A 22599-nucleotide genomic window follows, 5' to 3' on the forward strand; every position below is an offset into this window, starting at 1 on the left:
GTGCCCAAGTTCCCCCTCCTCCTGTTTAGTTTCTCACGGTTGGCAAATAAGTCAATAAATAAGCAAATTTTAAAAATATGTATATCTCAAGATGAGGATGGAAACCTCATTCTTGAGTGGGGTTGTTGACACATCCAACGTAAGGTCTCTGGGAAAGACAGCTTTCTGGGATAGCCTGTGCTTCCCTTGTCTTCTCCCTGTCTCTGCCAGAACTGAAAGTAACTGGACTCTCATCAGGAAGGATAGATATAGCTTACCTGTCCGGGTGCAGGCTGAGGTGCTGAACATTTAAGAGTGAAGATGGGAGCTGCTCCAAGAAGAGGCAGAGAACAGAGCTCGCCTCTAGGACACTGAGTCAAGTGATCGTGCACTTGTGTCAGACGTCACTGCTCAAAATAGCTGCATGAGAGGCTGCGGTGAGCCAAGGTCGCGCCACTGCACTCCAGCCTGGGCGACAGGGCAAGACTCCATCTCAAACAATAAAAAAAAATAATAAACCAAAATAGCTGTATGACGACTCCTCCTTTTTATTTGGGGGAGAGAGGGTTTGAGGTGGAGAGAGGAGAGATGGGCAGGAAGAACGGGTTCTCACCACGCTTTCCCACTGGTGAGAGAACAGGTACGTGTCCTCCTCTTAGGGAAAATCCAGGGGCAAATACAGGGTGCCAAGAGAGCGAATTTCAGGAACTCCTCCTTGTCCTCAAGGACGAGACCATGGATTCCAGATCCAGAGGACAGGTAGATGTCGGCCTGGCAGAGGTGGGGCTGGGGAGGAGGCTTTCACTGGCGATTACTGCAGATCAAAATCCCCAAGGAGAGAGAAAATATGGCCTGCCTAGGAACTGAAAGAAGCTTGGAGTGTTCAGCCTAAAATGAGGCATTTTATGTAAATTAGTGGGCATGATTCCTGCTACATTGTGTGTACCTGATGGCTTACAGTTATTTTGCAGAAGTTTACTTCTTACTGGGTGGAGACACTTGCCATTTGTAAATGAGAATAACAATTTGAAGGAAGAACAAGAAAAAAACCTCCTATAGCATAAACAGGTATCCCTGCATTAAACATCTCTGAGTGGATTCCTAGGAGCTAAGAGTCCGTGGGGAGGGGGCTGTGGGAGAGGAAGGCTGGAGAGGAAGGCAGGTGCTGATCTCGGGGGATGTTTGCACTTTCTCTTGAGGGCAATGGACAGTCATTTAAGGAGGAGCTGGTTGTGATCAGGTGTGGGTTGGAGGACATCACAGCTTGCAGGGGGACCAGTTGGGAGTGGCTACCAGCATCCAGGCAGGGAGTGCAGGAGCAGGGCGGTGGTGATAAGGTGCTGCCGGGATCCAAGAGACATTTGGGGAGTGTGACTGACAGGTCCCTGTGCTGACTGGATGGAAGGTGGAAAGAAGGATGAGTTGGAAATGATTCCTGGGGACTACCAGGCAGGAGATGGGTGAGGAGGAGAGGTGAGATGGTGCTGGGAGTCCAGGCAGGGACCTCAAGCTGGTCAGGACTCAGGAGAGAGCAGCAGTCTGGGGAGAGAGGCGGTGATAAGTGTGGTGGTTTAGGACAAGACTCCCAGGGAAGGAGGAACGTGAGAAGACTTGGAGTAGAACCTCAGGAAACCAGCATATGAAGAGCGAACAGGGGATGGGGGGAGACTGTTTCTTGGACAGAAGGCTCCATGGATCAGAGCCCTCAGCTCTGAGGGCTGGAGGGGACAGAGGGCTCAGCTTGGATGCTCATGTGACCTCAGTCAGCAGATGCTCTATTAAGTGCCAACTGTATGCAGAACCCAGCACTAGGAGCTTTGTGAGCCCTGAGGAGGCGTAAGACAGAACCTGGAGGCTTCGTTATTTAACGCTTTTATTTCTCACATACACCACTTGAGATATTCCTTCCAGAACTTTCTGTGCCCCTCAAAAATGGGGATGTGAGCAGCCTGGGTCTGTGGTCCCTGAGTTTGGCTGATCTCAGGACCAGTTTAAGAAGTGAAGAGAGGTGGATGCTGGACCCTTCCCTAAGCAGAGACTAATTCTATATGGGCATCACCTGAAAATCTCTGTTGAGAGTACCCGTTTCCTGTTGCCGCTGTAACAAATTGTCACAAAGTCAGGGGCTTAAAATCAACACAAATGTATTTTCTCATAGTAATGGAAGTTAGAAGTTCAAACCGAGACTTATGGGGTTCAAGTCAAGACGTCCACAGTGCTGGTTCTTCCACAGGCTCTGGGGGAGGACCCACCTTTGTCCCTTCAGCCTCCAGAGGCTGCCCACGCCCCTTGGCTTGTGGCCACGCCACTCCAATCTCTGCTCGTGTCACCCCCTCACCTTCTCCTGTCTGACCTTCCTGCATCCCTCTCACAGGAGACCCCTGTGAGTATAATCTAGGAAAAGCTTCACATCACAAGGTCCTTAATCCTGTCTGCAAAGTCCCTTTGCCAGGTAAGGTCACATTCACAGGTTCCAGGGATTAGGACGTGGACATCATTTGGTGGCCGTTACCTTGTTTATGTCACAGGGGGAAAGACATGCGTCTCTAGGCTGTCCTGCATCATGGTTATTGGCACTGACCAGCCAGGCTCTCCCACGCCCCGGCCACTGCTGAGCCCACCCTGCACCCTGGCTGCCCCCCACACCACCAGAGAGTACCTCTGCTCCACTGGGGCCGCTCAGATCTTCCTTCCTAGATCTTCTCTTCGTGCCTAGTGCAATGCTCCTCAAACCTCACAGCCCACTCAAATGGCCTGGGGGATCTTGTTAAAATCTAGCTCCAGCTCTGCAGTCTGGAGTGGCGCCTGATACTGCCTTTCTAGAGACTTCTGAGGATGCAGATGGTGCTAGTCGTGGATCACATTTTGAAAGGCGAGGCTCGAAGGGGCATATTTCACTGAGTTTCCATTCACTCCAGACCCCCTTTGCTAAGCACATAGTAAGTGCTTGACGAATGCTCATGAATGAATGGTGTCTCCATGGTAACGCCCTGTTTCTCAGGACAAGGATCTCAGCATCTTTTTCCAAGTCTTGTCAATAGGCCCTTGGCTAACTTTGGAGCTGGGAACAGAGATGAACAAGCCACAGAAGGCACCACACTGACTTGATGAATAACAGACCAGACGGGCAGGCAGACACTGGTCCCTTTTACCCCTGTAACACGCTACCTCTATTATTTATATGCTATTTGACTTGCTTATGTGTAACTCAAAACCTTAGGTTGCCACACCAACGCCACTGCACCTCCGTTAAATTAGGGCCAATTGGGCTGAAGCAGCCCCTCTGAGCCCTCCCCATTGCCTGCGTGTGTTCCTGACTACTGTTAGGTCTCCCAGAGCTTACTGGGAATGATCCCCAGCCCTGCCCGGGCTTGGGAGCCTGCTGCAGACTCACTGCAGGTTCTGTTTATTATTGTAGAGAAGCAATTTTCCAGGGGGTTGAAATACTTGTTAAAATTAAGGTGAAAAATGTAAACCACAGCCAGGCCCTGTCACCTGACGCTTCCAAAGCCTCTTGTTTCTCCAGGCACCCCCTGCTGCAGGTCTCAGCTCCGGTGAAGAAGAAGGCCAGCTGCCCAGCAGACAGGGACAAGGAGTGTGCCCACAGCTCTGGGGCAGGCACAGCTGTCCTAGGGACTGGAAGCACCTGCTGAGCTCGTACAATAAAGGCCGCTTGGGAAGGCTGAAGAAATCCAGTTGTGTGAACTCAATGAATGATTAGAGGAGAAAGAAAAAGAGCCTGCAAAACCCACGGGCATTTTAGGGACCGACCATCCGCATGGAGTCAACTCTATCCCATAATGAACGAAGTAAATATTCCGTCCCAGCCTGAGGACTCTCGGCATCTTGGCATCTTGGGGTCTGCGTTACATCAAAGGGAAAGGATGAAGCATTTTGACAACTTTAAACACCAACAGCAGCGCCTATTCAAGGAAAACCACAGAGGGGTTGCCTCCCCTACCCAGAACGCCGATTCTGTTTTCTAGGAATTACTACTTCTTTTTATTATTATTATTATTATACTTTAAGTTCTAGGGTACATGTGCACAACGTGCAGGTTTGTTACATATGTATACATGTGCCATGTTGGTGTGCTGCACCCATCAACTCGTCAGCACCCATCAATTCGTCATTTATATCAGGTATAACTCCAATGCCATCCCTCCTGCCTACCTGCTCCCCACAATAGGCCCTGGTGTGTGATGTTCCCCTTCCCGTATCCAAGTGATCTCATTGTTCAATTCCCACCTATGAGTGAGAACATGCGGTGTTTGGTTTTCTGTTCTTGCGATAGTTTGCTGAGAACGATGGTTTCCAGCTGCATCCATTTCTGCAGGCACCCTCCTTCACTTTTTTTTAAAGATGGAAAAGCAGGGCGATTTAGGGAGACTTAGCCTTAAAAGCTCACTAAAATGGCGCTGGCTGCAGCGGGAGGATGGAGCTGGAAGTGCCCTGTGCTATGGGGGAGGGACTGTCACCTCGGGGCTCTGCAGGAAGCCACATTCTCCCAATTAGGTCCAAAGAGGAGTCAGGCACCTTCGGAGATGCCTTTCCCAACTTCCTCCAGAGATTAGATTAGCAAATGGGGAAAACAGTAGATTTTTATTAAACATGAATGAATCTGAACTTTCTTCCAAAGCAGGTTCAAGTTCAGGATACATCTTTGACAGTTTTTAGCAGCCAGCTCAGTGCTTGAAGCGGCCCTCCACACACATTTTTTAGATGATGTATCATTTCTGATATAGAAGATGATGGAACGTGGATTTCAGGATCTGGGTTCAAAGTCCAGCTCTTCAGCTGTTTGGGGCTGAGTGATGTCAGGAAATCCCTAGTCTGTGGGAATCTCTCCATCTGCGAAGGTGTTAGGAGGCTAAAATAAAGAGGGGACCCTACCAATTCTCACAGGTGACATGTGAGAAGGCGGTGATGGGATGCTTGGAGCTTTGATAGAGGAGGGGCTGTCGGAGCCAGGCAGGTGTGGCTGTGATGAACCTCCGTCTCAGACTCTGCTGCTGTGCAGGGCGACGGGGCACCTGCGAGACATCCAGTCCTAGGGAGCTGTTTATGTTCATGGCACTGAGGTCATTAAAGCCCCATCGATCCCAGATTAGAAATAGGGTGATACATCCAAGAAGCAAAGACTTACGACTGCGAATGGTGCCTCTCCACCTGGTGTTGTCCACATATCATATCAACAGGAGATGATCTGTGGGAACTGCCAGTGGGGGCACCACCATCAAGGATGCCAAAAGGACTCAGAGACCTGGCTGAGGTCCCAAGATGAAATACCATGGTGGGGACATCCCCTCTGTCCCTTGAGCAAAGGAAGAAAGAATTAGCCCAAGTCTCAGAGCTCATGGGACCCTAGATTCTAGACATAGCCAGTTATTCTCTTGGCCACTGATAAAGGAGTTATAGTGGGGATTTCTGCTGTTCAATGAGCTTTGGAAAAAAGTGTTGATGGACATCAGTCAGTTTTAAAAATTATCAGATGAAACTTCCACCTTGTAACTAATTTAAAATAGTATAGACAAAGGTACTTCTGGAGCGGGGATCTCCAGGGCAGCTCACTAGAGCCAGGCGCTGGGCTGAGCACTGTTGGTGCCGTCTCTCTCAGTTCTCAGAGCCAACCTGCAGGGAGATACTGCCGCTGCGCCCATTTCACAGACATGAAAGCATGCACAGAACAACTTTAAAAAACCAAACACCAAAAAGTGAGCAGAAATAGTGAGTTGGGGAGGAGGACCTTGAAACAGGCAGACGTCAGAGCCAGCGTGGTTCTACCTGGCTGTCAAATCAAGTCAGGGTGTGTGTGTGTGTGTGTGTGCATGTGTGCTAAACACATACTCAGTTCTGCGATTTTTTCATTTGCAGAAACGTTTGGAGTCTATTAATCTGCTGCTCACTTTCGAAAATGCCATCAGCCTCTTTCCGGTAAGCATGTAGTGGGCCCCCTCCTTCCGAAACTGCGGTGTATGGTTGGGAGGTGCAATTGTTTGACCATTTCTGAGTAGCGCGCATTTCTGCAGACTTCTGCCAGTTTGGAGCTGTCGCAGGCAAGGCTGCCGGGGACCTCTTTGCTCCTTTATGTTTGGGCACCAATGGTTGCTTTGCTGTAGGAAAGACGGTGAGATTTCCGGGTAGGACGCAGGCGCTGTTGGCGCTGGGGCATGGCAGTAGCTCTGCTGGCTTGGTGTGAACTGTGCGTGGTTCGAAGGTGAACGGGGTAAATAACTGCGCAGCCTGCCAGGCCCTCGTGTGAGTCTAGGACAGATGAGGAACCCAGGAATTTAATTCCAGATGATTACCTCCTCCTTTTGAACGCTGAATCTCGCAGGAGAGCTGCCAGGGCTCTTCACAAATCGAGGGCAATTCAGACGGTGGGTGGTCTCCTAATCACCAGGCAATTAGATGTGAGGAAGCATTTCCCTGCAGACGTGCGCATTTATTCAGCTGCTTGGTGAGCTCAGTGCCGGCCTCCTCTTGCATCCCGACAGCGCAGGAAGCTGGGGGAGCGGCACCCAGGCCTCTGTGTCAGTGCCTGGGAACTGCCTGAGGATTTCTGGGCGACCAGGAGCCAGGGTCGCCACCGTTCCCGGGACAGGGAAGAGGAGGTTCACATTTCACTCCTGGAAGGAGAAAATGGAAAATGTTCTACCAGGAGGCACGAATCACTCTGGCACATGCTGTAATAGCTGCAGCGGGAACGAATTCAGCCCATGACATTTGAAAGTACGAGAAATTCTCTTTATTATCAGTTTCTCCTCAATCCAGTTGCACCTCTCTCCTGCCCAGCCCCATGCATCAGGGTTTTCAAGAGATTTAATTTTGGTCCTTTACCCTTTTAGGGGGTTGGGCTGAGATCCTTAACATCCTCCAGAGTATGGTAAGGGCCTCAGGGGGTCTCAAGCCATCAGAAATATTTGGGGGAGGGGGTCTGGTGCTCCTTCCACCAGGGTCTCACTGTGGAGGCAACGGTGGTGCACAGTCACATCTCCCGTCAGGAGTAGCTGTTGACGACACAGGTGCGTGGAGGGGCGGCCAGAGCTTGCTAAGAGCCGCAGGAATGTCCGACCGAAACTCTAGGGCAGGAAGAGCAGCGGGAAGCCGTGGGAGGCCAGCCAGCCATTTAGCTCCTCCCTGGGAGCCATTCTCCAGCTGAGCTGCCAGAGTCATAAATAAAAATACAGGATGCCCAATTAAATGTGCATTTTACATAAGCAATTGTATTCATGTCCTGTGGCTGCTGTAACAAATCACCTCAATCTGGGGCGCTTAAAACAACAGAAATTTATTATCACAGTCTAGAGGCCAGAAGACCAACGTCAAGGTGTCAGGGCTGGGCTCCCTTGGGAGGATCTAGGCCCCTTTTGGCCTCTTCCTGCTCCTGGGGCCTCCAGGTGTCCCTTGGCTCGTGGCCCCATTGCTCCAGCCTCTGCTTCTGAGACGCGCGGGCTCTTCCCTGCGCGTCTCTCCTCTGTCTTCATGTCATTCGTATGAGGACATCAGTCACTGGACTTAGGGCTCGCCCTACTTCAATATGACCTCGTCTTAACTAATTACCTCTACAAAGAACCTATTTCCAAATAGACTCACCTTCTAAAGTTCCGGGTGGGCATGAACTTCTTGGTGGACGCTATTCAACCCGTAATAACAATGAAAAAGGTTTTTTACTTCTGCAGGACCTATTCTATGCGAAAATAGTTCTTTTTTTATCTGAAATTCAAATATTACAAGAGACCTACTTATACTAAAAACTATTCATTTTTACCTGAAGTTCAAATATTGCATGAGACATAGATATTAAAATTATTTGTTGTTTATCTGAAATTCAAATATTGCATTGGATACACTTATACTAAAAAGGCATTCCTATTTTATCTGGTAACTCTCTTCCTGCGTCTCCCGGCGTCCGTGTGTGTCCTGCCCCTCTGCAGTTCCGCCGTCTTGCAGGCCTCCGTGTTTCCGTGGGAGAGAGAGCGCGCAGGTCACCCACCGCCGGGGCACTGCAAGTGTTAAACCCTCCCCCACCCCTCACCCCCCTCCCCACCCAACTGGCTGCAGGCCCCAGTCCTGTGGGTGTGAGGAGAGCTCAGACTTTGGAAACTGAATAATGCTGCTCTTGCCTTCCTGCATGGGGGTAGGGAAAGGAAATGCTTTAGTGAGATTGCAAAGCAGGGAAAAAAAAAAGGTCAATCAGTAACTCTTTTCTCTGTATCCATTAGAGATTGCTGGTGAGACAGCAGCCACTGCTCCCCCTGAGAACAGGGGCAGCACCAAAGCTGGTCAATGTTTCCTCCTTACAGATAAGGGAGGCGGGGAAGAGGAGAGAACTTGACGACCTTGCTTATTAATTCAGCAAAATGTATTAAGGTTGGGTGTGTGGGGGAGTGTGCAGTGAGCAGATAGGGAATCCACAGGCTGTGACCCATATCCTTGTATGGGGCAGAGAGACCCGGGCACAGCCATGTAGCACATGGTGTGGAATGGGGTTGCGGCTGCTGTGCCCAGTTCTGTGCAGAGCCCTGCACAGGGCAGTTCTCACGACAGCCCAGCAGGCTCAGTGAATGTCCTGTGGACATCTGAGGGACGCTGAGAGGTAGACCACGGTCCTCAAGGTCACGCAGTTGGTAAGTGAGGGAGTGGAAGTGACTGACTCCCCTTGGCCTGACTCAGAGCCCACATACATGGAAACCGAAACTCCTGAGGCTGTTCCTTCACTTGGATGTGCATGTATTTCTTCCTTCCTTGAGTAATGATTGCGTTTTACCATGGGCTGGAGGCTGGGAGAGGCTCAAGGCCACACATGGCAACATCACATGTGGCCCCAGACTCAACGGATAATACGACAGTCCTATTGCACTTCTAGAAATTCAGGATAAAAAAATAATAATGTGCGTACCCAGGGAGAAAAAAATGACAAAGTACCCGTCACAAATTACCCAAACAACATGCTTTACCATTTTTGTAAGAAGCAAAAATTGGTTAAAAGTACAAAAAGGAATAGCGAGAAACACCATGGAAAGGGATTCTCTACACTTTTAAACGATCAGGTAAATTGAAATTTGTGTATTAAATTGATATCTTGGTCTGTTTTCTGTTGCTATAACTGAACACCTGAGACAGGGAAATTTACAATGGAAAGGAATTTATTTCTTGTAGTTCTGGAGACTGGGAAGTCTCCAGAAGGGGCGGCATCTGGTGAGGGCCTTCCTGCTGGTGGAGACTCTCTGCGAGGTCCCATGGGAGTGCAGGAATTTATTTCTTATAGTTCTGGAGGCTGGGAAGTCTCCAGAAGGGGTGGCATCTGGTGAGGGCCTTCCTGCTGGTGGAGACTCTCTGCAAGGTCCCGTGGGAGTGCAGGAATTTATTTCTTATAGTTCTGGAGGCTGGGAAGTCTCCAGAAGGGGTGGCATCTGGTGAGGGCCTTCCTGCTGGTGGAGACTCTCTGCAAGGTCCCATGGGAGTACAGGAATTTATTTCTTATAGTTCTGGAGACTGGAAGTCTCCAGAAGGGGCGGCATCTGGTGAGGGCCTTCCTGCTGGTGGGGACTCTGCAAGGTCCCATGGGAGTGCAGGAATTTATTTCTTATAGTTCTGGAGGCTGGGAAGTCTCCAGAAGGGGTGGCATCTGGTGAGGGCCTTCCTGCTGGTGGAGACTCTCTGCAAGGTCCCATGGGAGTACAGGAATTTATTTCTTATAGTTCTGGAGGCTGGGAAGTCTCCAGAAGGAGTGGCATCTGGTGAGGGCCTTCCTGCTGGTGGAAACTCTCTGCAAGGTCCCATGGGAGTACAGGAATTTATTTCTTATAGTTCTGGAGACTGGAAGTCTCCAGAAGGGGCGGCATCTGGTGAGGGCCTTCCTGCTGGTGGGGACTCTGCAAGGTCCCATGGGAGTGCAGGAATTTCTTTCTTATAGTTCTGGAGGCTGGGAAGTCTCCAGAAGGGGCGGCATCTGGTGAGGGCCTTCCTGCTGGTGGAGACTCTCTGCGAGGTCCCATGGGAGTGCAGGAATTTATTTCTTATAGTTCTGGAGGCTGGGAAGTCTCCAGAAGGGGTGGCATCTGGTGAGGGCCTTCCTGCTGGTGGAGACTCTCTGCAAGGTCCCATGGGAATGTAGGAATTTATTTCTTATAGTTCTGGAGGCTGGGAAGTCTCCAGAAGGGGTGGCATCTGGTGAGGGCCTTCCTGCTGGTGGGGACTCTCTGCAAGGTCCCATGGGAGTGCAGGAATTTATTTCTTATAGTTCTGGAGACTGGAAGTCTCCAGAAGGGGTGGCATCTGGTGAGGGCCTTCCTGCTGGTGGGGACTCTGCAAGGTCCCATGGGGGTGCAGGCATCTCAGAGCAAGGGGGCTGAGCCTGCAAGTCAAGCCCTCCCTTTCTCCCCCTGGAAAGCTGCTCGTTCCCACCCTCATGACCTCATCTAATCCTAATCACATCCCAAAGCTTCCACCTCTCCAATACCAGAGGCAGATCTCCTATCCTCGTACTGTCACCATGGGGACTAAGTTTCAACATGAGTTTGGGAGAGGACAACATTCAAACCGTGGCAGTTGACTTAGTGGATACAAAACAAAAGTTGTATTACAAATGGAAATTCAAGGGTGGTGTCAACCCAGATGCCACCTTCTCCCCCTTGTTTTCAGGGACTAGGCTTTGTTTCCAACCTTGGCTTTCTCAGGGAGACTAGTTAAAGCCCTGCCATCCTGGAGAGACCTGGCCAGCCTTAACCCCAGCCCACCCTGAGGTCCAACTCTAGAGTTCTCCTTACGTCAGATGGCCCCTTATACCCTGAAGCCTTAAACGACACCCACCACCATGATCCTACTGGACAGTGCCCTAAAATCTTCCCATGAAATGGGTCATTTCATGCCTGGAAGGCAGGAGGAAGCTAAAATCCCACAGTGTTTTCTCCAGTTGTTGGACTGTCTGCCCCACGAGGGAACAAAAGCCCTGTCAATGAGCATGGATCCAGAAGCCTAGGAAATCAGGCTGGAGCCTTCCTTCCTTCTGCTGTCTGCAGTGACCACTCTGGATTTGGGATCCAGTGTCCCTGAGACTGTAAACATCTGGGTGACAGCCAGCCGTGGCTGAGCCTGTAATTACTGGCTGCAGCCTCCCTACGGCAGCACAGAGGAGGTGGGTGGAGAATGGTTAGCAGGGCCTGTGTGATATGAGTCCCTAAAAACACTCTCAATCAATGGGCAGATTGAGCCTTCCCAAACCATGCCACATACCAGCGACTGTGACATGTGGTCCAAATCAAGTTGGCTTAGCCTTCCATCTGGAAGGATATCATTAGAGGTAGTTGAAACCAGGAAACTTCACACCAAAGACATGAGACCAGAGTTTGAAACAATGTGGTATTCACTTCCAGCTCCATACAGTCCTTGGGTAAATGGTGGCTTAATGTTTGGCCTCAGAAGACTTTGCTCTTTTACTAGAGGCTAAATTTGTCCCCGAGTGCCCATGGCCCTGTGGCAAACTTGGGCTAAGACTTCAGATATGACTTAACTTTTGGTCAAGATACAGACATGCATTCATGCAAGTAAACAGACACATGCTGTGTGTCTGCCGCGTGCAGGGGGTGGTGGGGAGAGGAGAAGGAAACCCACAGCTTTTCTGTTGTTTCAGGGACCTGTTTCAGGCCTAAAGTTTCCTAAAACAGTCGTGCACGTGTTTGTTCTCCATCCTCACTTCGCTCTGAGCACTGTGAGTCACAGCTTCACGGCAAAGCCCTTGTGTGCAGTGAGCAGTGGTTCACTCCTGGCTTTTGTACATGCAGGTCTCAATGTGCTGTGGAGGAGGGTGCTCCCCAGAGAGCAGCCCTGCGACAGATAGATGGAAGGACCCCTAAATGGCTGAATTGAGAAGAATGAGCATATTAGGAGGCCATAGCATTAGGGAACCTCTCAGGCAGACAGACCAAGCCGTGGAAACTGCAGACTTATTTGTATGTTTTAGTAAACACCTTTGCTTCATTTTCCCTGTCTCCGCCTGGACTGAGGGTCGCCTCACCTCTCCTGGTGTCCAGAGCCTCCTTCAGCACAGATGTTTCAAACCTGAGTTCTCACAAACAACGGGGTCCAGCCCTTCTCAACACGGGAAAGCCCTTGAGCCATCTTTGATTTGTGTGTTTTGATCTAATTGCACTACTGCTTGTTATGCTTGTTTTTAGCAGTGAGTGCTGGTTTAATTTGTTCCTTTCTGGTCTCCCAGCCTCACTCCAGAATTTTGGCTCCAGGAGAGGAGGGGCCCTGAACTGGCATTTTCAGTGACGCATCCCAGTGCCCTGAATCCAGTAAGCAGCCAGGTATCTGTTGGCTTCATAGTTTAATGACCTACAATTTGAAGAATCGCAGAGATGAATTAAAAAGTTAGAGCCCCTGAGAGGCTCCCTGATCCAGTTGCACTTCCTGCTTAAGAAAAGTAAAGAAAAACAGGAATGAAAACATAACGCAATGGGTTAGTTCCATGCTGGCCTTTGACGTGGTTGCAGCCACCACCGGAAGACGGCCAAACGGTTAGAAAGACGCGACGGTGAGGAAGATGAGCCTCATTATCGACTGTCACCCACAGCCCTGCACAGGTGCTCAGAAAACACTTGATGTCTGGGTGAGGTTTGTGGAGTCCTAATTAGGGAGGGGGAGTCAGTCTGGCAGGACCCAGGGAAAGCAAAAAGAGAAGGTAGATAAGCTCCAAGTCTGCATGTCTTCATGGTCCAGAACACACAGTCATCCTGCACAAGTAACTCACAATCTTCCTGCGTCCAGCTGTCATTAGACCCTTGGCTGACAGAAAAATGCATGTTAGCGAACCACAACCTTGTTGTTATCAGTACTGCACATCACTCTTTCCAGCACACAGCACAAGAACCACGCTATAAAGTCCCCAGCAAGCCTTTGTCTCCTTGCCATCAGCTCCTCTCTTGCAGGCCTGCCTGTTGTCTCCTTGCCATGTATTTTCCTACTTTAATAAATTTGCTTTTCTTTCTTTTTTTTTTTTTTTTTTTTTTGAGACGAAGTTTCGCCTCAGCCTCCCAAGTAGCTGGGAATACAGGCGCCTGCCACCCTGTCCAGCTAATTTTTGTATTTTTAGTAGAGATGGGGTTTCATCATGTTGGCCAGGATGGCCTTTTCTCTTGACCATCTCATGATCTGCCTGCCTCGGCCTCCCAAAGTGCTGGGATTACAGGCATAAGCCACCGTGCCTGGCCTAAATCTGCCTTTCTTCATCTGCAATGGTCTTTACCCCGAGCCGCTGGCCCCAGATAGTCACTGCTCACCCATGACAATATTTCACCACTGAGATCATTTATCCTTGAAAAAATGAGTAGAATGGCCACAGAATTGTGTCCAAAGAATGAAGAAGCAAAACAGTCTTGGAGCCTTAGGAGCAAAACATCTCCATTACTAATATCCTCCCAAGTCCACCAAGCCTCAGCCAGGAATGGTTCCCCACTTGTGAAGTATCTGATAAGTTAGCTAGCTTCCTTCCTTCCTTCCTTCCTTCCTTCCTTCCTTCCTTCCTTCCTTCCTTCCTTCCTTCCTTCCTTCCTTCCTTCCCTCCCTCCCTCCCTCCCTCCCTCCTTCCCTCCCTCCTTCCTTCCTTCCTCCCTCCCTTCCTTTTCTTCCTTCTTTCCTCCCTTCCTTCCTTCTTTCCTCCCTTCCTTCCTTCTTTCCTTCCTTCTTTTCTCCCTTCCTTCCTTCCTTCCTTCCTTCCTTCCTTCCTTCCTTCCTTCCTTCCTTCCTTCCTTCCTCTCTCTTTCTTTCTTCTTTCTTTCAATCTTTCTTTCTTTATTCTTTCTCTCTTTCTCTCTCTCTCTCTCTCTTTTGACACAGTCTCACTCCGTTGCCCAGGCTGGAGTGCAGAGACGCAATCTCAGCTCACTGCAACCTCTGCCTCCCAGGTTCAAGCAATTCTCCTGCCTCAGCCTCCTGAGTAGCTGGGATTACAGGCACTCGCCACCACATCTAGCTGATTTTTGGTTTTTTTAGTAGAGGTGGGGTTTTGCCAAGTGGCCAGGCTGGTCTCAAACTCCTGACCTCAGGTAATCTGCCCACCTCTGCCTCCCAAAGTGCTGGGATTACAAGCGTGAACTGCCACACCTGGCTCATTCATTCATTTATTCATCTGGTAAGTATTTATTGAACATTGTATTCATTAGCTTGGGCTGTCATCACAAAGTACCACAGACTGGGTGGCTTAAATGACAGAGATTTATTTTCTCACAGTCCTGGAAGCTGTAAGTCTGAGATCAAGGTGCCAGCAGGACTGGTTCCTTCAAGGCCTCTCTTTTTGGCTTGTAGGAGCCGTCTTCTCTCTGTGTCCTCACAAGGTCGCCCTCCGTGTGTGTCTGTGTCCTCATCTCCTCTAACTATGGGGACACTAGTCCTACTGGATTAGTTCCCACGCTGGTGACCTCATTCTACTTTAATTACCTCCATAAATGCCCTATCTCCAAACAGTCACATGATGACATCCTGGGGGATGGACTTTGACATGTGACTTTGGGGGGGATGCAACCCAGCCCATAATAAACAGCAAATACATTGGAGCTTCTCGAAGATACAAAGCCATTGTTGTGCATCTCATACCCTCAATGGGGAAGGAGCCAGTAAGTTACAGAGATCAGTAACGCAGGTGGGGACGAAGGTACAGAGGAGAGCCAGGCAAAAGAGGCCTGTTGGAGTGCGGGTGCTTGGCAATTTTAGAAGCTGAGGTACAGGGGATGCTGGACTTCAAAGACGATGTCTGGGCCAAGTGCAGAGAAAGGTGACGGGTGAGCTGGAAGGAAGCCTGGGAAAAGGCACCTTGGGCGTAGGGTTTTGAGGCACAACTGTGTCCTGCCTGTGGCACAGGAGCACTGGGGCCGGCGTGGCCCGTGTGGCCTAGGTGGAGGTGGCAGGGGAGGCGGGAGAAGGGGTGCTCTCGAGATCTTGGGAGGCATTGACCACGGAGAGGCCTCAGGCTGTTACTTCTACTTTTGCCTTTTACCAGTTAAAAGCATCCTCCCATGCAAAGGCTTGAGAAGGATACAGTGGACTCTGGGGACTCGGTGGGGAAGGGTGGGAAGGGGATGAGGGATAAATGACTACAAATTGGGTGCAGTGTATACTGCTTGGGTGATGGGTGTGCCAAAATCTCACAAATCACCACCAAAGAACTTAGGTGATCAAATACCACCTGTTCCCCAAAAGCCAATGGAAATAAGAAATTTTAAAAACCAAAACAAAAAGCATTCTCTCCTTAGCATTGTGTCCGAACAGCGGCAGCTGCGAGGACCTCGCCGTTTGTCACCCTCGGAAGCCATGCCTCTCATCTGGGGCCTTGATCCGGCATCCCTGGCCAGTGCAGCCCCTTCAGCCATGGGATAGGTGGCGGGCAGAGGGGCCAGCCTGGCTGCCTGGCATCCCCGTGGTTCTTGTAATAAATAACAAGGCTCACTGACAAATTTGCTGTTTTCTTATATGACTGCCACGCACGCTACAAAGTGTGAGGCAAACCACAAGTCATCAGTGTCACAGCAAAACAAAAACAGACACACAACAGAAGAAACCACGCTGGTGAGGTCAGCAGGGTAAGTTCTGCCTTGTAGGGTTTGCTGGCGGGGGTGGGGGGGAACCTGGGAGAAGGAGACGTGGGGGCGGGGAGGGCTGAGGTCAGAGCCAATATTGAAAGAAATCTATTTGTGGCTGTGGGCGGGACGGGGACGGCGGCAGGAATTTAAAGAGGCAGAAGTTTATTTCCTGCGATTTATGGGACTTTGCTGACTTTCACGCTCCGGTTCTAGGGACAGGGAGACCCTCCCTGCAGGAGCTGCTGCTAGAGGGAAAGGCAGCGTTGGATCTGATGCCGGCCCCAGCCTGGGAGACCTGCTTCCTCTGCGGCCTGTGTTCAGGAGCGAAGTGTTGAGACCAGAATTGTTCGGATGCAGGGCTGGTCCCTGTTGATTTATGACTCAGGCAAACAGTCCATTCATCCGTCCGCGGCTCCACTTCTATCCCCAGCTTACTGGAGGCAGAAGAATGTCCCCGGGAAGTGGTCTGAGCTGCTTCCTGTGGTCGCCCCATTGCTCGGGGTGGGGGATCCTATTTTTAGAGGGCCACCATTGCTATGAAGGTCCAGCCAGCTCATCGGCACCGTGTGGCATGGTGGGACGCAGCACTGAAATTCGAGGGGGAGCTGGGCATTCATAGGTGTTTCTTACAAATGAGAAAGGCCCTGATTCTAAGGCTCCATTTCCTCCTCTGTAGGTGGAAGATAGCGGAGACTATGCAGGGAGGCTCAGCTGCACCTGACACACAACAGAGGTTCTCCAGGAACAGGAGATGAATGAGTACAAAATCAAAGAGGTGATTTCCCTCTTCCTCCAGGAGACAAACCCAGAATTGCAAAGATCCCTCGATGAACTAATGTAACCATATTAGGCAAACTGCACCCCCTTTTCTGTCTTTCGTTCTCCCCCAGGCACACTTGCCAGCTTCCTCTTTCTACGTCCTCCTGGGCATATCCAGCCTTCATCATGAAGTCGTGTCTATTTTCCACTTGCACACTTTCCTGGAAGACTCTTGGACAGCGTATCAAGATCTCTCATTTTCTGGCTTGAACTCACTGCAGACTCATCTTGTGGCAAGGCTCACCACCCACCATGCCGGGCCTTGTCAGTGCCCTGGGGCAGCGTGGATGGGCCGCCCACGCTTTCAACTAACAGACGGCAGCAAAGGCCATCACCTCCTTCTGAAGGAATCAGAAGTTGGAACCAGGCCAGTGTAGGGTGGGACCAGAACTGATGCCTGGACACATGACCACAGACTGTCCTTGCTGTTGGAGAGCTGGGGACTGCGCCATAGGAGGCTGTGTGGTTATCGCCTATGAGCCCCCAAGACCTTCATTTCCTCATCTGCCTTTACTTTGTGTCTCCTCTGAACGTGATCCTGTGTTCTGGGTTTGGTTTTTTTTTTTGAAATGGCAGCATTTCAAATATGCTGTTTTTTACCATCAATCATTTCTTGCCAGCTGGGTGCAGCGGGTGACACCTGTCATCCCAGCACTTTGGAGGGTGAGGGGGGGGGGGTGGATCACAAGGTCAAGAGTTCGAGACCAGCCTGGCCAACATGGTGAAACCCCGTCTCTACTAAAAATACAAACATTAGCCAGGCGTGGTGGCCCGTGCCTGTAGTTCCAGCTACTCGGGAGGCTGAGTTACACGACTTGCTTGAACCCAGGAGGTGGAGGTTGCAGTGAGCCAAGATTGTTCCACTGCACTCCAGCCTGGGTGATAGAATGAGAATCTGTCTCAAAAAAAGAAAAAAAAAAAAGAAAAAATATTTCTTGCCTTGGTTTGAGTTGCCAGAAGCAAACTCTCGATCAAGGGTTCGTGTATCTGGGAGGTGATCCCTGGCCACGCCTGTAGGAGGGTGGGAGGGGAGGCAGGGAAGGGAAGGGCCCATTGAGGGCATGTGATCCCAACCAGCGTCATTCAGGGCATTTGGACCCAAATCCCACTGGGGGCCCTGGACAACAGTTACCCCAGCTCCCTTCAGTCAGTGGCCGAGAGATGTTCAGGGACAGCTGTGGCTGGGACCTGATGATCCACCAGCTCTGGGGCAAGGCACAGTCAGGCACATTGATGCCTCCTGGGCTCCAAGGGGCACCGTAGGAGGCTCAGGTGGTTGGGGGTGCTCCCAGGACAGAGGTGGGTGCTCCCAGGAGCATGGAGGGGTGGGACTTTGAGAGTTACGCCAGGAATCTGGGCAGGGATCCTGCACGCCAAGGTGAGAGAAGCCAGAGCAGTACCAGGACCCAAGCCTCCTCTGGTGCCAGGCCCTGGCTGCACTACTCCTGTTCCCGCTCCTGTGCCCCTGCGAGGAGGACATGCTGTTTACTGCTACTTGAGGCTCAAAGAGGGTATCTATGACCTGTCAGTGAATGGACCAGAGTATAGGGAAGTGGATGGGAGAGGGGCTGGAGGTGCAGGGCAGCTGCTGAGGGGCCTTGCTTGTCATGGTAAGTGCCACTGTGTGATGCTGGGTCCTGGACTCTGAAAGCCAGGGAGAAACACTTGCCTGGACTTTATCCTATAGGTGGGCAGTATCCACCGAGGGCTTTGTTCAGAGCATAGAGTGATAAGAACTGGGCTTTGGGCCAGCAGAAGGCCGTGAATGAGGTTCCCATCACCTGTGCCCTACCTCGCCTTGGCTGTCCACTGGTCAATCGCCTCCTGGGGCTGTCCCCACAGAACTCTGCCAGCATCCCTGGCAAGCATGTGTTTGGCATGGGCTCGTGGCCAGGTGTGCTTGTGTACACATGCGTGAGCAGCGATGCATATCAGAGCCCCTGAGATGCATATTTTCTTCAAGATCAGATACAGAGATGTGAACTCACAGAGCTCCGTGGGGAGCAGGGAAGGGACTGAACATGAGTGATATTAGCCAAACCCAACTCCCACTTTATTTTTTCATGCCTGCAAATAATAATACCTTTTCAGTCTTGTGAAACCTGGTACTCTAGGAAAAAGGCACAGAGGTTTAAGAAGCCCTGAGTACGGTTTTGGCCAAGCACCCCTTCCTAGATTCCTCTCCAGCATTCTGAGACTTGGAGAGAAGAGAGGGAGAAGGCTCCAGCTGTCATTCCCTGTATTGTCCATTTCTTCTCCCCGGTTCCACATTCATTCCCTAACATCCCTCTGCAAGTTGCTTTTCATTTAAACACCGCACGTAAAAGCACAGTGTCTGGTTTGGGTAGCACAGGTCGTCTATTGCAAAAGGATGTCTAAGAGGGATGACTAGAGTGCGCTTTGGGGGATTTGCCAAGGGGGCCTGAAACCAAGGAACAGATACAAAGCCTGTGGGACCTGTGAAGCCCTAAGCTGGAAACAGCAGTTAGGGGAGAAAGATCTTTGATATATTCCCATCAGACCAAGTCAAGATGAGCTCAAAGTCACGTCTTGATACATGTCTGAAAAGACAAAAGTCTGTCTTTAATCCTGTATCTTTCTCTGTTAAAACTTTTCTTATTTGTTTGTTTATTTATTTATTTATTAGACGGAGTCTTGCTTTGTCACCCAGGCTGGAGCGCAGTGGCACAATCTCGGCTCACGGCAACCTCTACCTCTCGGGTTCAAGCAATTCTCCTGCTTCAGCCTCCTTAGTAGCTGAGATTATAGGTGTGCATCACCACGCCTGGCTAATTTTTTCTTTTCTTTTTTTGTATTTTCAGTAGAGACAGAGTTTTGCCATGCTGGCCAGGCTGGTCTCAAACTCCTGACCTCAAGTGATCTGCCCACTTCGGTCTCCTAAAGTGCTGAGATTATAGGTGTGAGCCACCGTGCCATGCCCAGCCTTCTCCTTTATTTTAAAGCAACTCCTTTTCCCTACATCCTTGGCCCTCCCCACCATCCACCCATCTGTGACCTTGTGGACCCTTAGCTCCCTGCTCCACCAAAACTTATTCAAAGGAAAAAGAAAGAAAAAGAAAAAAATGGATGTCAGTCATTTACATGTTAGTATACATAAGCTATGGAAGCTATGGAAGGATTCCCTCTCTGGGCTGAGCTTGGCCTTTTGGTACCAGTTGTTTCAGGGCTTGACCCAGCAGGTGAGCTGTAGCTGAGCCTGTCTATAGCTGTGTTGGCTCCTGCCTGGGGTAGATGTAAACACTTTTTCAGTTGCAAACTCATCAAAGGTGTTTGTGCACACATGTGTGCATGTGCGTTGTGTCCACGCCTGTGTGCCTGAAACCCTGCCCGGGTCGCCCTCCAGAAAGGAAGCAAGTGTGCATTCACACATTGGAACAAGCCAGCCATGTCTCTCCGTAACAGGAGAGGAAGCGGGGACTCCAGCATTTTTTTTTTAAATGGTAGTGGGCACTGACTCAAAGATGCCTGTTAAGAAAAACTCCATGTTCATCTCTCTGCTGACTCATTTGGTGAGAATTACAAACCCAGATGCCAACATGTGGCCAACCGCATGACCCTGCACTGAGGAATAAAAGACAGGATCATCTGAGTTCTTATGTGAACAAACAACAGAGATTCAGTTACATTTTCTCTCCGTGTTTTTTTTTTTTTTTTTTATGTCAGGGATTTCAGCAGCTCCAGATTAGGCATTCTGTGTGACACTCTTGTGTCAGCAGCTCCAGATTGGAGGGAAGAGGCCACACGCTGGCACCTCTGTGTTATTTCTTAAGGAGGGGAGAGAGTCTTGCTATGTAACGGGGACAGGAAATCTAAAACCCTCAATTGTCTGATTTTCCAGCTGAGTCCTAGAAGTAACAACATGACCAAAGTTGGGAGGAGACTGGCCTGCGAGTCAGAAACCCTGGCTCTCGCCTCACCCTCCGCTGCTGCCTTGCACCCTCATTTTCTTATCAGCAAGTGGGAGAGTTGGTGTGGGTCAGGGGAGGCAGTTCCAGGGCACGCACCCCCACCAGAGCCCGCAGCCCCGCCAGAGCCCTCCCCAGGCACCCTCTGTTGGCAGCCACGCATTCCCCCACTGACCTTAGCATCTTCCTCAACCCAGCTCTCTGTGAGTGACTAAGGATTCGGCAGGAACCTCTCTATTCTGGGTGGTGGTCACTGGTGCTGTTTGCCAACCATTTCCCGCCATGCCCGTCCATCAGTCCCCACTGCGGCCGGGTGGGGCACCTGACTAATTCGGCCAGTGAAGGATGAGCCAGTGAAGAATGGGCTAGGATGTCTAATTGCTAAATGGCGGCCTCCAAAGCTCCCTTTTGAGGGTGGGGGAGCAACTGAAATGACCAAGGTGGCGACCACTGCATGGGCCATGTCCGTGGGGGCTTCTGTGAACAGCAGCCCCCTGCCTTCCTGTGACAGGCCTACAGCGTGAACAGGGAATGGCCTTTTCTCTGTTTAAACATAAACCTGGAGATCAAGGCTGTTTGTGACCTGGGCGGGGCGCAGCCTCTCCTGGCTGATCCGTCCCCTACAGTCCCCCTGGTCTGTAGCCTTTCAGGTCTGGGTCTGGTCACTGGACCATTCCACCCGACTCCAAGCGTCCCTCGGGGTTCGTCACATCCTCACACCCCACCGGAGAGTTCATTGAAGGGACTCCCATGGAGTCAGCTCTCAGATCTGTGGATCGATCCTTTGGGATCAAGTTTTTCAAATATCGAGAGGCACCAAAGCCAATGTCGGAAGTCGGAACCCACGGCTTCCAGGGCAGGGATGTAGAGAACGCAGCGTGTTCAGGGGCCTTAAGTCACTCACGGATCTTAGCAAACAGCAGCTCTGTGTCCAGCTCTGTCTGCATCACACTTTCCATTTTGAAAAACCACTTCTCCTCCCATTTTTTCCTTAAGGCTCCTAACCCTGGGGTGTCCAGGGCTGTCCAAGGCTGTGTGTTTTATTCCTAAACCTTTCCTCTAGACCAGCAGGAACCACGAAACCTCTTTTGGCACTAAGCAATGTCTAAGGCGAGGGAAGGGCGCTGCGTGGCTGCCGGCTGATGCAATGCAACTCATCCAGAGGCTCCTCTCCCGCAGGACCCGAGCGTCACTCAGCACCAAGAGCGTGCACAGAGAGAGGCGCTCCTTCCCTCGCGGACTTCACAGACCCGGGGTGGCGGAGTGGGGAGCAGAGAGGAGCCACTTGAGTGGGGCTTGGAGAGGAACCTGTCAGCCTCGAGGGCCCCAGGGAGAAGTCTGGCTTCCCTGAAGCTGTGGAAGAGAACCAGCGTCCCATGACAGTTCGTCCCTTTGGGGTCTGGCGCCGGCCTTCATGGCATGGCTTTCCCACTTCAACTGTGTGCACTCTAAAAAAAAAAAAAAAAAAAAAAAACTGGACGCCTTGAAAAACCATCTGGAAAACAGGCAGCATCATCCACTCCTCATCACCTTGTGGAGGAGGGATGGAGACCCAGCTTGCCGAGGGCCTGAGCCTGGGGCCTGATGCCTTCTGAAAACCCATCGTACACTAGCCGGTGTTCCTGTATCTCCAACAGGAAAGGAGCAGCTCCACAATCTAATGGAGCCCACACACACTTCATCCCTGCCATGCCTGGCCAGAAGGCAACATTAGGACTCACTTTGGACATAGGAAGAGGCTTTTAGAAGCCTGACAAGCTGACCAGTCTTTCTTTTTCCCCCTTCAATTTTTCAGCTCCAGGGTACACGTGCAGGACGTGCAGGTTTGTTGCATAGGTAAACGTGTTCCAGGGTACACGTGCAGGACGTGCAGGTTTGTTGCATAGGTAAACGTGTTCCAGGGTACACGTGCAGGACGTGCAGGTTTGTTGCATAGGTAAACGTGTTCCAGGGTACACGTGCAGGACGTGCAGGTTTGTTGCATAGGTAAACGTGTTCCAGGGTACACGTGCAGGACGTGCAGGTTTGTTGCATAGGTAAACGTGTTCCAGGGTACACGTGCAGGACGTGCAGGTTTGTTGCATAGGTAAACGTGTTCCAGGGTACACGTGCAGGACGTGCAGGTTTGTTGCATAGGTAAACGTGTTCCAGGGTACACGTGCAGGACGTGCAGGTTTGTTGCATAGGTAAACGTGTTCCAGGGTACACGTGCAGGACGTGCAGGTTTGTTGCATAGGTAAACGTGTTCCAGGGTGTGTTGCTGGACAGATCAACCCGTTACCCAGGTATTAAGC

The 22599-nt window shown here is 50.8% G+C and overlaps 2 long non-coding RNA genes across 2 annotated transcripts; both read left to right on the plus strand.

The window, feature by feature from the left end:
* The first annotated feature begins 514 nt into the window (after positions 1-514).
* On the plus strand, positions 515-12202 carry LOC106995110 (uncharacterized). Its single transcript, XR_013412013.1, has 4 exons — positions 515-619; positions 3506-4121; positions 5854-5913; positions 11766-12202. It is a non-coding gene; the product is annotated as an uncharacterized LOC106995110 (long non-coding RNA).
* Positions 12203-14494: 2292 nt separating this feature from the next.
* On the plus strand, positions 14495-17310 carry LOC114669781 (uncharacterized). Its single transcript, XR_013412011.1, has 5 exons — positions 14495-14597; positions 15475-15560; positions 15774-15945; positions 16237-16335; positions 16451-17310. It is a non-coding gene; the product is annotated as an uncharacterized LOC114669781 (long non-coding RNA).
* Positions 17311-22599: the final 5289 nt, after the last annotated feature.

This window comes from Macaca mulatta, chromosome 20, assembly GCF_049350105.2.
Source record: "Macaca mulatta isolate MMU2019108-1 chromosome 20, T2T-MMU8v2.0, whole genome shotgun sequence".
Taxonomy (NCBI): Eukaryota; Metazoa; Chordata; class Mammalia; order Primates; family Cercopithecidae; genus Macaca; species Macaca mulatta.